Source organism: Phoenix dactylifera, chromosome 17 (genome assembly GCF_051530095.1).
Source record: "Phoenix dactylifera cultivar Ajwa chromosome 17, Ajwa_hap1_PhDact_Kaust_v1.1, whole genome shotgun sequence".
NCBI lineage: Eukaryota > Viridiplantae > Streptophyta > Magnoliopsida > Arecales > Arecaceae > Phoenix > Phoenix dactylifera.
Genome location: NC_143206.1, coordinates 820,314 through 836,984, shown reverse-complemented (window position 1 = coordinate 836,984; position 16,671 = coordinate 820,314). Strand labels below are relative to the sequence as shown.

At 39.9% G+C, this 16,671-nt stretch overlaps 1 pseudogene; it reads left to right on the top strand.

Moving 5' to 3' along the window:
* The first annotated feature begins 12,469 nt into the window (after positions 1–12,469).
* On the top strand, positions 12,470–12,556 carry LOC113462742 (U6 spliceosomal RNA; annotated as a pseudogene).
* The last annotated feature ends 4,115 nt before the right edge of the window (positions 12,557–16,671 follow it).

The window sequence follows — 16,671 nt, the reverse complement described above, 5'->3', positions numbered from 1 at the left end:
AAATGATTATACGCTTTTGATAATGGCGATCTGGTTGATTATTCAGGATCGAATGCTTGGATGACATATCATAGAGAGCGGATTAATAGGCAAACTGTCAGATCGATTTGAGCCATTCAGGCTCTATAGAAGGTGGGAGACCTGTGCATCTCCTTTATTTTAGACCTTCTACAGTTCGATTCTTGGAGAGAGTCCGAAAGTGGACGAGAGCCTCTTGGGGTCCTTTTCCTCCTCCATTCTTTTCGGAATTTTCCCAACTCACTAGAGTTCTTCCTCCTCTTTAGGTCTTCGGTAGGTGTCCTACCTTCATTCTTGGTTCTCTTTTGCTCTTCCTTAGCTTTCTAACCTTCTTTTCCATTGCTCCCCATTTCCTTCATTTCCTCCTTGCAATAGATGGGTCTCTATGATTCCTTCCATGGCCTCGAGAAGGATTCTTTCCGAGGTTGCCTTGAGCCTAGACACTGAGAGAAGCGTCTCAAGAGAGTCTGACCTAAAAAGAATTCGGTCCGAGTTTTTCATGCCCCAAAACTTTTCTTTGGAGTTGCCCCATCCTTCCAATTGGGTGATGTCGAATAGGGAGGATCAGCTCGCCTTCTATGAGGAAACTTTGAGGGTAGGGCTGCGGCTTCCGATCTCCCTTGTCTTTGCCGAGCTTCTATCCCACTACCAGCTCAAATTGACCCAACTCATCCCCAATGTTTGGAGGATAATTATTGGATTCTTCTGCTTTTTGAGAGTCCACGAATTTGTTTCTTCTATGGGGTAGTTCTGAGCCTTATTACAAATAAAGATGCATCCTCAAAATAAGGGATGGTAGTATCTCTCCTGCAGTAGAGGTTGCAATATCCTTCTCTGGCCCTTCCTCCATCCATGACTAGAAGGGTCAGTCTTATTTTGCAAACTTGGCAAAGCCATGAAGCTTTCTGACACGAGGGGCGACACCGAGGATGAATGCATTGAGCCTTCTCCCTATTGTATCAGATGAGGAGCAAGCGACAGTCGTCAGATGAAAGCACCGTCTATGGTTGAGCTGCTCTTCGTGGCGGCCTTAGTGAGTGCCTATCTTAGTTTGGCTTCTATCAAGAGTTGAGAATTTGAGCCATGTGTTAATTTTTAAATGCTTCTGATCGATGGATCATCACAAGGATGGTGATTGATCCAATGAGATTAGTGCACAGATCGCTTTTCTTTTGGATGGACGAGTCTCGAGTGTACAGTGTAGGGACACTAGAGTGATGTGCAGGTGCTTGTTAGAGAACAAGGGTATCGAGCGTGTCCAAAGCAAGAAGTCACTTAGATGTCTATCCACTCGTCAGTGACTTACATGATGTTGCAGTAGTATGAATGATCCTTTGATCTATAGTGCCTCGGCTATTCACAGTGAGGTTGCTGTAGTTTGACTGCATATATAAATGGTTTCTAGCCATATGGATTCTTGTGGTGCAGATTGGCTGCAGTAGGTTCACTGTAGGAGTAGGGTGTGCACCTACATAGAATCTATCGACCTTGGTAGATAAGAAGTGGTCCTATGTGATTTATGAGACTGAGTTCGAAAGACCTCAGCCGAAAAGTATGTATAGTGAAAAAGGAGTTTTTCGCTCTCGAACTAAAGTCGAATAAATCTTGACATATGATAGACGATGGGGTTTGATGAGTTATCCATGACCTCCATCTTGTAGGGATCCACGGTAGAAGGATTGTATCATACGATAACTGCACCTAGAGGTTCATCTATTCTATTCTGCTGGGTTGCCACTACATGCTGCTAGATGTCACTGGTGGATGGTGAGACTCACATGGATTATCTTGATGGTCAATGATCCCTAGTGAGATAAGTTGAAATTATTCCAACCTATTGAAATAAGTTTTTAAATGATATTGTGATAGGAATCACAATATGTCTCACTACCAGATATAATAGAACCTATGGGATCACACACATTAGAGATTTTGACCGATCCGATGGTTCGAGTGCGATTTGGAATCACAATAGATTATGATTATCAATTTGATTAATAATTAGTTTAACCCACTAAGAGTTAGTGATTTGGAGAAGGAATAATTGCAATTGGATTATAATTTGATTGAATCAATTGAACTTAATTAAATTGGGCTTGACCTTATTAGATAAGATTTAAGAGTCCTACTTGGAGTAGGACTCCTAGAGTTCTAATTAGATTAGAATTGAAAATTATAAAAGTCCTACTTGGAGGAGGACTCCTAGAGTCCTAATTGAGTCATGATCTAAAGGATAAGAATTAAGAGTCCTTATTAGATAAGAACTCTTTGTGGCCACCTCATCCTCCTTAGAGGAGGATTCATGCACCCAAAATAAATTAGGTTGCACGCCCCTACTTAATTTGGTTTGGGGCATGCGTAAGCCCAAAAGAAAAGAAGGGGCGGCCCTCCTCCTCTCCTTTCATCCTTCTTCTTCCTCTCAAAAGCAATCAAAGAGTTGATTGAAACACAGAGGGTTTCAACCATCAAAGATGATCTCTGTAAGGAAGCTAGCACCCCAATGAGATCTAGACATTTGGATCGGTCCTCTTCCTCGTGTGGATATCCGTAGAAGCCGGACATGTGTGCGGCTTCAAGCGAATCCTTTCAAGATAACCACGATCATCAGATTGCGGTGAAAATCTACCTGCACAAGGTAAATATATGATCTTTTCTCTAACGATTTAATCTTAACCTATCTATGAACGATTTTTGTTTTGTTTATGAGATGAATGACTGTGCATGCATCTTCCACTGCGATTTTATTTTTTTGCAGCATGCATGGTTCCCAACACCATCCTCATCGCAAAAGGCTGCGTCGACAATCTTCCGACCAAAGTGGTCAGCTAAGATTACCAACTTGATGATCCATGATGACTAAATGCTTAAGATGGTTAGAGAAATCATGTTCCTTAAGGATGAGAAAGTGCTCTAGAAGCAGCTGATTGAAAGTCTTATCTCCATGGAGGAAGGCATTATTGATATCAAGCTGGTACAAATGCCATTATTTGGTGGCTGAATAGCAAAAAGATAATGAATCATGACCAATTTGGCAATCGGAGCGAATTTTTTATGGTAATCTAGGCTTTCAATTTTTATGTAGCCTTTAGCAATAAGCCTTGTTGTATATCGTTCAATATTACTATCGGACTTGTATTTGATCTTATATACCCATTTGCATCCAATGGCATATTTGCTTGGTAGAAGTGGCATTATGGTCCTTGTGTGATTAAACTATAAGGCCTTTATTTCATTGGCCATAGCATCACGACAATGAGCATGTTTCATTGCTGAGCAAAAGGACTTGGGTTTCTGAGAAGAAAAAATAGAAGCTAGAAAAACATGGTGAGAGCTAGAAAATTTATCAAAGAAAAGATAATTTTGGAGTGGATACTCAGTACATGTCATGATGTTATTTTGGTATGGGCACAAAAAGGATGAAACTTGAGAGCACTAAAAAAATTGAACCTACTGGAGAGGACGTCGAATCCTTGTGGAGCATTTTGGTGGTGGATCAACAAATATTTCAAAAAGATCAACTGGTTCGATGGAATCTTGATTATAGGTGGAAGAGGGCTGAGTAGGAGAAGATAAACGATCAATTGAAGTAGAGAGGATGGGTTCATCACCATTATCAGTAATGTTACGAAGAATTGGTAATTAGAAAGAAGAAAAAATGTGACATGTGTTGGCAAATAAAAAATCTGATTCATGAAAAATAACATGCCTACTAGTGAATATTTTTTTCTCAAGTAGGTCATACACACGATTGCCTTTTTGGCTATAGGGATATACTACAAAAATGTATTTACGTGCGCAAGGTCCAAATTTATTTTGGGCTTAATATAAGCAAAATAAAGACATCTGAAGGTACATAAATGGTGGTAAGAGGGGTTTTATTTAAAAGCATTTTATGAGAACATTTACCACCTGAAATAGGAGAAGAAAGTCGGTTAATAAGATAAGAGGCAGTTGAAACACATTTATCCCAAAATTGGATTTGTAGGTTGGCATGAAAACGTAATACTCAAGCAACTTCAAGGAGGCATATATGTCTACGCCCAACTCTACACCATTTTGCTGTGGCATGCTAACACAAGATGTTTGATGGATAATTCCTAAGGAATCAAGGTAAGTTTGCAATTGATGATCCATGAATTCCATCCAATTATCACTTCTAGCTATTTTAATTTTACAAGAAAATTAGTTGTCCACAAGAGCAATAAATTTCTTAAGCAAATCAAATGTTTTATGTTTGAATCACATGAGAAAAATCCATGTGCAATGTGAAAAGTCATCGACGATTGTTAAAAAGTAACATGCACCAATATGAAATGGAATAGAATAACCTTCCCAAATATCAATATGAATAAGTTCAAAAATAAAAAAAAAATAACAAAAATACTTGGAGAAAAAGGAATGCTAGTTTGTTTGGCTAGAGGACAAATAGTACAAAATTTTATTTTACTTTAAAAAGTGAAAAAGGAATAAAAATATCTTGGCCTAAAACTTTTAGTCTTGGAGTCGACGAATGACCCAAACGATTATGCCAAAGACTCAACTGGGTGCTATATGCTATTGAAGTAGGAGAAATTGGACCCTTGTAGTATGAAAGACCATCCTTTTTTTTATCCAGACCAATCAGCTTCCTCATTGACTGGTCCTGAAAGATACAAAGGTCAGGAAAAAAGATGGCAATACAATTATCTATTTTAGTAAACTTACTAATGGATAATAAATATAAATTGAAAGTGGGTAGACAGAGAATATTTTTTAACTCAAGAGAAGGGGACATTTTAATTGTCCTTTTTTGTGTTATTTGAACTATATATCTACTAGGTAGTTTAATGGATTGACGAGTTGTAAAGGTTCAAATAATAAAAAAAGATTAGAGTTGGAGACTACGTGGTCAGAAGCACTTATGTCAATTATCCATGTCATATGTTGTGAGTTAGAAGAAATACCTATCATGTTGATAAAAGTGGTGGTTTGTCATTATTCAATATGGACAACAATTGGACATAGAACTTGAGCGTGAGTTGGGGCATAATAGATGGGCCAAGAGGATTTTTGCTATTGGCAACGTGATTTGTAGTAGGAGTAGAGTTTTTGGTTCCTCCATGGTGGTTTGGGTAGCCATATAATTTGTAACAAGTGTCACGTGTGTCAACAAGATTATCGCAGTAATCATAGTGTGGTCGTCCTCGATTGCAACAATCTCTATGGCCACGATCTCCTCATTGATTACCAGAGTGACTAGAATTATGTTTGTCAAAATGTGAAGTAGCCATGCCAGCGCCTTTAAGAGACTGTATCGATTTGACTTGCAGTGCCTTCTATTTTTCCCCTTGCAAAATCAAAGAAAATGTTTTACTTACTATAGGTAGTGGTTCCATGATAAGTATTGGGTGAAACGGTTGGAAAGGAATCATTGAGCCCCATAAGAAATTGAAAAACCTTTTCATCTGAGAGATTCAGTTCAACCCTTTAATTGCACCGCAGGTGCAAGTAGGAAGTGGACATAGATTGTTGATTCATCCCAATATACTTTAAGTGTGGTAAAATAAGAAGAAACAAAAGATTGATCTTGAATACGCATTGAGATATCTAGCTTGATACAATAAATTTGGGCAGCCTTACTATGAGAAAAGTGCTCCACCACATCTTTCCATGCCTCATTTGCAGTTTCAAAATAGACTATGTTGCTCCCAAAATCTTTTTGGACTGCGTTTTAAATCCAGAAAAGCACCATGGTGTTGCAACGTTGCCGTGCATCAAGTATTGCTAAACTTTTGTTAGGCTTCTCAAGCACGCCATCAATAAAGCCAATTTTATTCTTGGCTAAGAGAGGAGTCTTTATGGCATGCCTCCATAGAGGATAATTATCACCGGTGAGGAGTTGAAAGACCAGGACCATGCCTGGGTTATCTAAGTGTGGAAAAAGAACGGTGATGTTATATCAGTTCTAAGATTGAAAATAATAGTAGAAGAGGTCAAGATTATTAAATGGAGAATAGAGGGCCAAGAAAAACAAACGCGGAGAGAATGATATGAGACCAAGAAAGAGGGGCTGACTGATCAAGAAAAATCTGCTTTGATACAATGAGAAATTTGTATTGAAAAAAAAATAAATTGCTTGTTATGTTTATGGCACTAGTGTGTTTTACATACAAGTTAAGCCCCCAAATATATATAGTAGAATACAGTAGTAAAATTTAATAATTATGAAAAAAATACTAGAGACCAGATATAGTATCATACAATATCAAAATTCTATGATTTGGTACAAATACTAAATTTGAATATAACAATCAGATTTTATAATTTTTGTAGATTGACCTAAGTTGATATATCAAAATTATGCATACAATATATGGCAACTGTGATATCCAATATCGTACATATTATAATAGGCGATATTGTGCATGATTTTGACAACTATAATAGTAACAAAGCATGCAAAGGACTAGCCTAGAAGTCAGTTTAATTGTAATGTGGTACATGTGTTAGGCATCCAATTAGAGCAGCCAATCTGGTACTACTCCAATTAATATTGCACCATCACTGCATATGGGAACCTAATGTGCTAGACGCATGTGCCTATTTTATTTTGATCGTGTGAGACCCTGAAACTGGGCCCGGTCCATTGACCGGCCCAGCCCAAATTTCGGCCTCACGTGCGGTGCACGTGAGGGTGTATGATGAGGGGGGAGCCATCCCGAAGAAGCCAGCTCCCCTGTTTTTCTTTTTTTTAGGGCTTCTTCTCCTCTCATTGAAAGCATTTGAAGATGAGCCACTGCCGGCCGAGAGAGAGGGAGAGAGAGAGAGAGAGCCATTAGAATGGTGGGTCTTCTTCGGCACGGGTCTTCCTCTTTCTCCATTGCCGCCGGAGAGAAAGAAAGCCATCGAACCATCGTCGGGGCTGAGGTAAGGACTCCCAGCTTTCTTCCCTTCCTTCCTTGATATTTAGCCATGATTTATTGTGGTTTTTGAGCCGGTCAATCGCCGAAAATTGGGTTCAAAATGAGAGCTCTGTTCGGCCGGAGAACACTCTCGCCGGCCGTGTTCGCCGCCGCTAGCTGCCGGAGGTGGTCGGCTTTGCTCCGCCACCACCTGTCGCCATCAGGGCCGACCACCGTGGTCGCCCTTGGACTCGACCGAGGAGGGAAGAAGAAGAAGAAAGGGGGAGGGGTCACGGTCCCCTGTTCCACCAAAGAAGAGAGGAGTCGGGAGAAGAGGGAAAGGGAAGAAGAGAAAGAAAAGAAAAAGAAAAGAAAAGAAAAGAAAAGAAAAAAAAAGAGAATGAGAGGGGAGGGGGGTGGTTTACGGGTATGAACCCGAACTCGAACCCGAATCCGGGGTGCTAGGCACTTCCGCAGGGTTGGCCATGGGAAAACATTAAAATTTAAGTTTTATATGTATTGTGATGAATTTTAAAAGAAGAATATGATTTTTGGATATTAGGTTCTGCGAGAAATTTGTGAGAATAATTAAAATTTGATGTGGATCGCATTCAATGTAAGTGATGAACTGCCTTCTCTAGACTCTTCATTTATATAATATTATTTTTTTTGCATTGAATAAATTGTTAATGAATTTATATGTGATTTATGAATTTTACGAGATGATGATTTGAATAAAAAATAGATAGGTGAATTGGAATAATATTTTTCGGATATATTTACTGTTCTTGCATCGTATATGCATATTTAGATCGGATCATGATATATCTATTATGTTACAAAAGAATTTTGATGTGTATCAGATTTAGAACTCTCAGCCTGACTATGTTCTAAATCCTGCCAATTGGGGGTTATGCATTGGCAATTCTGGCTCCAGCCACAGGATATAAGTATGGAATTCTGGCCCCACCATAGGATATAAGTGTGGTATTCTGGCCCACTCCGCAGGGTATAAGTGCAGTATTCTGGCCCACTCCGCAGGGTATAAGTGCGGTTATGTTTCTGGCCTAGCCACAAGGTATAAGTGTGGTCATAGTTAAAGGCTGTTAAGATGAATGTGATTTGTTTCGAATCAGATTTATGATTATGTATATGGATATTTGAAAGTTACGGATTTCAATGGATTTGTGTTTGAGAAGAAATTGATTATGTCTTTATGCTGATTCATCGTAATTTGTATTTATATTTTATGTTATTATATGAATTGTCTAGTTAAAGTATTTATTACTTACTGGGCTGTCTAGCTCATTATATGATTTTTTACTATTTTTACGGATCCGAAGAATTAGCTCGATCTGGGGTTTTACAATATGGAAGAGCGAATAAAAGAATTATGGCATAAGTTATCTTAGATTAAGTTTTATTTAAATTGATGTTTTATCTTTATTGTTCCGCTGTGTATTTAGAACTGTGAGACTTTATAATTTGTGTCAGTCAATAGAATAAGATTACATTTATTTTAGTTGAATTATTTTAGTTACATTTTTGAGATTTGGTTAAGATGCCTTGCATGCTCATGGGGAGAGTTTTCTACCGGTGTGCGGTGGTTGGCGCGGACCCCCGGCTCGCGATCTCGGGCCGGGGGCGTGACAACTTTTATGGTATCAGAGCATGAATGGATAAATTCTAAGATAAGAAAATCTGACATGACATGAGTGTAGGTGGGTAGACACTAGGGACATTAGGACGTTAGTTTGATTGTAACAACCATTCTATATGCTTGTAATTAACTGGTAAGATTGTTATTGGTATGCTATTATCTGATAGATATAGATCAGGATGCCTCCACGTCGGATGAGAAAGACTACTCGCGGAGCTACTAATAAGGCACCAAACTCGTAAAATGGCAGCACACCCCAACAAGTTGGTAACACCCCTCAGCAGGAGAGAGTAGTCAATCCTGCTAGTGATACTTAGACAGGACAACAAGAATCGGGCTTAGGCCAGGTTATGCAGATCATAGTGGGCCTTATGCAGATGCAACAGCAGGTGCAACAACAGCTGCTCCAACAACAAGCGCAGTTGCCCCAGACACAGCCACAGTAAGGACGAGGGGAACAGTGTGAACAACATAGCAATATAGCTGAATTTAAGAGGCTGGCTCCTCCAGCTTTCAAGGGGACTACAGAACCGTTGGAAGCAGACAATTGGCTTACAGAGATGGAAAAAGCATTTGCTGTCTTGAGATGCCAGGATGATGAAAAGATTTTGTTTGCATCATACATGATGCAAGGTGTGGCATTCAACTGGTGGGGGATATTGGAACATAAATATGAGCATGATAGGGAGCCACTCACTTGGGAAAGATTTCGAGGAGCATTTTATGATATGTATTTTCCTCGGCGTGTAAGGATGCAGAAAGAGCAGAAGTTTATTCATCTAAAGCAAAGAAATATGAATGTTGCAGAATATGAAGGTAAATTTACCGAGCTAGCCAAATTTGTTCCAAAGTTAGTCGAGGATGAGCTAGATCGAGCGCATAAATTTGAGATGGGACTAAAGACTGAAATTAGAAAACAAGTGGTACCTTATGAATTGACTACCTATGCAGCTGTGGTATATAAGGCTTTGATAATTGAAAGGAAAGTGAACGGTTGGAAAGGGAAAGAAATCAAAAGAAAAGGAACATGTCAAATGAATTCTAGGGGCAGAGCAATGAAAACGCCGAAAGTTCAAACAAGAAATCTATGAGTGACAACCCTAAGCAGATGAATGGCAATAAATGTTCCAGATGTGGTAAGGCTCATGCTGACAAGGATTGCCACTAGAACACCAGTGCCAGTTTTAGATGTGGTAAGATAGGTCATAAAATTGTAGACTGTCCACAAAGAAACGAGAATAGATCTGCTCAGGCAATGGAAGGAAGCCAGGGGCCAAAGACTCAAGAAAGAGTATTTGCATTTACATAGCAAGATGCACAGGCTTCTGATGTGTTGACGACAGGTATTAATCTAGTCCCAATATTTATTTCTATTTATTGTTTTGCCATGCCCACTGTTCTTTGTTAGACAACTCATTACGCTACTAGAAAAGATTAAATAGTTACATAACATTTTTTTGATTAATTGTCAAAAGAAGAATATGAACTTTTAAATTTTGAAAGTGTTCACACGGAATAAGACATAATAATGAATGTACCAACAAGCAAGTAATTCTAAAAAAAATAAAAAAAAAATCTAGACTTGACACGAGTATGTTGAGGCTTAAATCAGTGTGTGCAGAGAAAGTGTGGTAAATGAATTTATTTGATATTGGTCAGACAAGACGACTTTGATTTGAAGAGTATTATGACTTAGTTTGGAAGAAGTATTCTCTACTCTTGAACTACATGTATGATAATTTTGTGGACGAAATTTTTTTTTAGGGGGGAAGGATGTGAGACCCTGAAACTGGGCCCGGTCCATTGACCGGCCCAGCCCAAGGATTTCGGCCTCACGTGCGGCGCACGTGAGGGCGTATGATGAGGGGGGAGCCATCCCGAAGAAGCTGGCTCCCCTGTTTTTCTTTTTTTTAGGGCTTCTCCTCCTCTCGTTGAAAGCATTTGAAGAGGAGCCGCTGCCGGTCGAGAGAGAGGGAGAGAGAGAGAGAGCCATTAGAAAGGTGGGTCTTCTTCGACACGGGTCTTCCTCTTCCTCCATTGCTGTCGAAGAGAAAGAAAGCCATCGGACCATCATCGGGGCCGAGGTAAGGACTCCCAGCTTTCCTCCCTTCCTTCCGTGATGTTTAGCCATGATTTATTGTGGTTTTTGAGCCGGTCAATCGCCGAAAATTGGGTTCAAAATGGGAGCTCTGTTTGGCCCGAGAACACTCGCCGCCGGCCGTGTTCGCCGCCGCTAGCCGCTGGGGGTGGTCGGCTTTGCTCCACCACCTCCTGTCGCCGTTAGGGCCGGCCACCGTAGCTGCCCTTGGACTCGACCGAGGAGGGAAGAAGAAGAAGAAAGGGGGAGGGGTCACGGTCCCTGTTCCGCCAAAGAAGAGAGGAGTCGGGAGAAGAGGGAAAGGGAAGAAGAGAAAGAAAAGAAAAAGAAAAGAAAAAGAAAAGAAAAGAAAAGAAAAGAAAAAGAGAAAGAGAGGCGAGGGGGGTGGTTTACGGGTATGAACCCGAACCCGAACCCGAATCCGGGGTGCTAGGCACTTCCGCAGGGTCGGCCATGGGAAAACATTAAAATTTAAGTTTTATATGTATTGTGATGAATTTTAAAAGAAGAATATGATTTTTGGATATTAGGTTCTGCAAGAAATTTGTGAGAATAATTAGAATTTGTTGTGGATCGCGTTCAATGTAAGTAATGAACTACCTTTTCTAGACTCTTCATTTATATAATATTATTTTTTTACATCGAATAAATTGTTAATGAATTTATATGTGATTTATGAATTTTACGAGATGATGATTTGAATGAAAAATAGATAGGTAAATTGGAATAATATTTTTTGGATATATTTACTGTTCTTGCATCGTATATGCATATTTAGATCGGATCATGATATATCTATTATGTTACAAAAGAATTTTGATGTGCATCAGATTTAGAACTCTCAGCCTGACTATGTTTTGAACCTTGCCAATTGGGGGTTATGCATTGGCAATTGTGGCCCCAGCCACAGGGTATAAGTATGGAATTCTGGCCCCACCACAGGGTATAAGTGTGGTATTTTGGCCCACTCCGCAGGGTATAAGTGCGGTATTCTGGCCCACTCCGTAGGGTATAAATGCGGTTATATTTCTAGCCCAGCCACAGGGTATAAGTGCGGTCATAGTTAAAAGCTGTTGAAATGAATGTGATTTATTTGGAATCAGATTTATGATTATGTATATGGATATTTGAAAGATACGGATTTCAATGGATTTGTGTTTGAAAAGAAATTGATTATGTCCTTATGCTGATTCATCGTAATTTATATTTATATTTTATGTTATTATATGAATTGTCTAGTTAAAGTATTTATTACTTACTGGGCTGTCTAGCTCATTATACGATTTCTTACTGTTTTTACATATCTGAAGAATTAGCTCGATCCGGAGTTTTACAATATGGGAGAGCGAATAAAAGAATTATGGCATAAGTTATCTTAGATTAAGTTTTATTTAAATTGATGTTTTATCTTTATTGTTCTGCTGCGTATTTAGAACTGTGAGACTTTATAACTTGTATCAGTCAATGGAATAAGATTGCATTTATTTCAGTTGAATTATTTTAGTTACATTTTTGAAATTTGGTTAAGATGCCTTGCATGCTCGTGGGGAGAGTTTCCTACGGGTGTGCGGCGGTTGGCGCGGACCCCCGACTCGCGATCTCGGGCCGGGGGCGTGACAGATAGTGCAATAGTTCAATTACTTTTTTTTTTGTTTTGCAAGTCACCTCACATCTCCATTCTAGTTACACATAATCAGCTATATAATTTAGCAGTGAAGAGAAATCTATATTTCCACTATGGAGCTTAATAAATCCATAGCTAAGGGAGGATGCATGGAAGAATTTAATTCTTTTAATGATTAAATATATATCCTTTTGAAGACATGATAAAATTGAAATGATACTGTGAAGATCGGGATGGCTCCTGCACAAGGATGACATGCAGAAAAAAAGATATTTGCAGACCGAACCGCCGTTGTAATGGTATCTTTTCTTGTCACCAAGCCAGCTTGTTTCGGTACTTGCAGTTCATGACGGACTTAATGCAACTCATGACGGACTTTAGCCAGCCGATCAAACGGAAGAACCCATAAGAGTCCAACCGGAAAGCCTTGGAATGGCTGCCCACTCCATTGGAGCAAAGCATCAGTATCTTTTAAAGCCTCGGTCTCATAAATGCTCACGGCAACGAAATAGTTATATATAAGTATATATATATAGCATAATTAAGTGCGGTGTATAGAGTTGCACCATCCGACCTAAATTTCAGCCCACTGATGTGGATTAGGTCAGGCTTTCAAAATTGAACTTAGATAATAACACTTACAATAAACTTCCCAGTTAGTCCTGGATGCCATTAGATCAGCAGAACAACGTTTGGCACCCCTCTATATTTTAGGGAAGGGTGCTTGCTCAAAGCTCCCGGCTGCTAGCGCTGAGGACCGGGTCGCCCAAGCGAAAAAAAAGGCTTGTTGGAAATTCGAGTAATTAAATGTTGTTAGTGTTACCATGCACGGCTCACTCTGATTGTGGTGGAGGCCTTTGTAAAAGGCTTCAACAAGTGCTGAAGTCAAATGTCGAGGCTCTTCCCCTTGGAAGACTTCAATGGCCTTGACCCAACTGTTGATAATGATAAGGAATCCCAAGTGCAGGACAACGAAGAAGATGAGGAGTCATGAAGTCGTGACAGGGAGGACGGAAAGCCATCGTGCTCAAAGCAATAGGCTTATTGTTGCCCAAAGTGACAAGCCAAGAGGGGGGGAATTGGTTCTTCTAATTTTTTTGGTTTTCCAATTAAATTGTTAGAAAATTGAATCGCTTAGTTAATACTAATTAAGTGCGTGTAGTGAAAATAGAAAGACACACAAGGCAAACACACAAGAAGTATAGTGGTTCGATGCTCTCCTAAGCACCTACATCCACTCTCCAAGCGTCCCCTTGGGAATTCACTATAATTCCGCGGATTACAGTTGGATTGTTTTCCGGGCTCACAATCCAAAAACCTTTACACTTTGGTTTTCCGGGATCACCAAAAACCTATATTGGTTTTACGGGCTCACCAACAAACCTTCACCGTTGGTTTTACGGGTTCACCAATAAACCTACATCGTCGGTTTTTCGGGCTCACCAACAAACCTTACAAAGTGATTAAGAAGAAAAAAGTTGAAACTCCTAGATGAACAAATATAACAATTATGAACTACAAAGAAGAGTTTAGAATATAGTTATCGCTTTGATAAGACTTTTCTCTTCTTTGTCAAGATTGCTTCACTCTTCAAGAGTTGGTGGAGCTCTTAATGTCTCTCGGAATCTGCTCAACCACTTTCTTTTGGCTCTTTGAATGTAGCACTTGAATAAAGAATGCTAGGGCTTTTTCTTTCTTAAATGAGCTTTGATCTTTTCGCAAAAGGATACTTTCTCTGATGAATAGTATCACTTTAAATACTTTTCCTCATCTATTGGTCACTCCCCATTGGTTAGATTTCAAAAACTAGCCGTTACTAGCTGTTGGAAGGTCAAAAAGTACTTCTGCAGAACTAGCCGTTATGCCCTTACTCGTGCTGGGGTCGACCCAAACTTTACTGGGGTCGACTCAAACTTTACTGGGGTCGACTCAACTTACTGTGTATTGGACTTGGGGTCGACTCAACTTCCTCTGGAGTCGACCCAACCTTCATTGGGGTCGACTCCTGCTACAGTGGGGTCGGCCTTCTCAGGAACCACAGAAACTTACATTTTCAGCTGCTTTCACTGGGGTCGACTCAACCTTTCTTGGGGTCGACTCAAGCTACAGTGGGGTCGACTCAAGTTCCATTAGGGTCGACCCTCTCAGGGATTCTAGAGACATAGTTTTTGAGCATATATCCTTGGGGTCGGCTCATGTTCAGTCGGGGTCGGCTCCATTGGGGTCGACTCAAGTATTCCTGGGGTCGGCTCCAGCTGGGGTCGGCTCAAGGAAGCTTAGGGTCGGCCCTCTCAGTAAATTCCAGAGAGTTATTTTCTTGAGGCTTGAGACTGGGGTCGACTTAAAGTTTTTTGGGGTCGGCTCCACTCCTGGGGTCGACTCAAGCATACATAGGGTCGACTCGACTTACTGTTCATCAGTGCCATTTTTGCAGGGGTGTGCCAGATGGTTTCATGATATTCTAGGGTCGACTCCACTTATGTTGGGGTCGACTCATTCCACACTTTGCTGCATCTTAAGGTTAGAGGAATCTATATAATCAATGAAATATATTTCAAGCAATTTTGAGTGTATGCCATGGTAGTGCTACATACTCTTAACAATGAAAATCACTGTTTTTCCTTTAAGAGTATATTTCACTTGAAACCTTGCTGAATTAGAATTAAGAATTCTCTATCCCTTTTCTATTATAAATTTTATCTCGTTATTAATCATTAGAAGACATCTTGATCTCATTCTCTAAATGTATTGTAGGTGTCGTATTCATTGGTGATGTATCATATTAAATTGTAATTCTAATTTGATATTTTCTCAATGGTTGTGTCAATCATCGAAATAACACTATCATCATCAATCTCTCCCTTTTTGATGATTACAAAACATTGAGTATGAACAGATTGATACTTATATTGAAATTAGGAGTTTTATTTTAGAAGAAGCTCAAGTTGCTGAATTTCAGCTTTTCAAATTTGAAAGTGAAGACTCCCCCTCTTTCACCCAAATATTGCCAATTAGAACTTTTGATTTTCTCCCCCTTTCTTTTGTATTTTATTAAGGATGAAACTTCAAAAATTTAAGATAAAGCAAGAGTTCAGGTTATGTATCGAGGCAAGAGAAGTATGTGCCAAATTCAGAACTTTCATTATTACATATTGCTCTCCCTTAAGTATATTATCTCTTGTGCCAAATTCAGAAATTTCATTGTTACATATTGCTCCCCCTTAAGTGAATATTATCTCTTACTATCATTTTCAAACCTATTTGTCCCTTTATATTGCAACTTGTTTCTTTTCTTACTTCTCCCCCTTTTTGTTATCATCAAACGAGTGTATAGCAATAGATAAGTAGAAGCAGTAAATGATAAAAATTCAAATTTCATTGATAAAAATGGAACATTGTAGTACATTAATGCCAAAAGTCCAATGTTCTTCAATTAAGGTGTAAAATACATCAACCAAGTAAAATGCATATAAGAACTAGATAAATCCTAGGCACTAGTCATGATAGACTACTGTAGTGCTATCATCGGGCCTAGGAAAAATCTAAGGGCTGTGATCTAGTCCTCATCCTCCTAGCATAAGTGGCGAGGGGAGGTCGAGCCTGATGGGACTGAGTCTGGCATGGACCTCGCTGAGCTGGGTGACTCTGTGCCGAAACCTCCGACTCAGCTGCTCGGGGCACAGATGGACCATGAGCCTCTCTCTCTCTGTAATGCTCCCATCTGGTCTCTGAGGTCTCTAATCTCAGCAGTCATAATATCCATCCTGCTCATCATCCCATCAGAGAGAGTCCTCACCTAAGCTGACACAAGCTCAGTTATCCTACTCCAAAACTCCTATGTGCATCCCGTAGGTATGGATGACGAAGGTCCAGCCTCTGAAGGTGCCGTAGGATGATCCGCAGGTATCTCATGCTCAGAGACAGGGTCTCAAATCTCTGGTGCATCACCCTCTAGTGCATGTATCCCTGCTCCTCCACGCACCCACTGCCCGTCCACCTTCTCATAACCCATGCGAACTAGGGACCGTGCAGTGTAGGTGTCAGTAATAGCAGATGTCTGGATATCTCTCCCTCCACAGATATGTCATGCTGCCTGAATATCAGGGTGAGTATCATACCATAGGGCAAAGAAACTCTCGATTTGCATATGGCCTCTCGCATCTGCCTGATCATCATAGCTGGAAGATTCAGGGGAATACCCTGAATGACATGCTCCATAATGACCATATCTTGCTCAGATATGTGATCAAATCTCTCACTCTTCGGAAACAAAATCCGACCTATGAAGTTGTGCAACAACCTCATCTCAGTTGATAGAGAGCTAGCTATCACATTTTCAGAGTAGTCAAAGTCATCTCTCTCAAAGATCATCTGTAGAGCCCTCAACTTG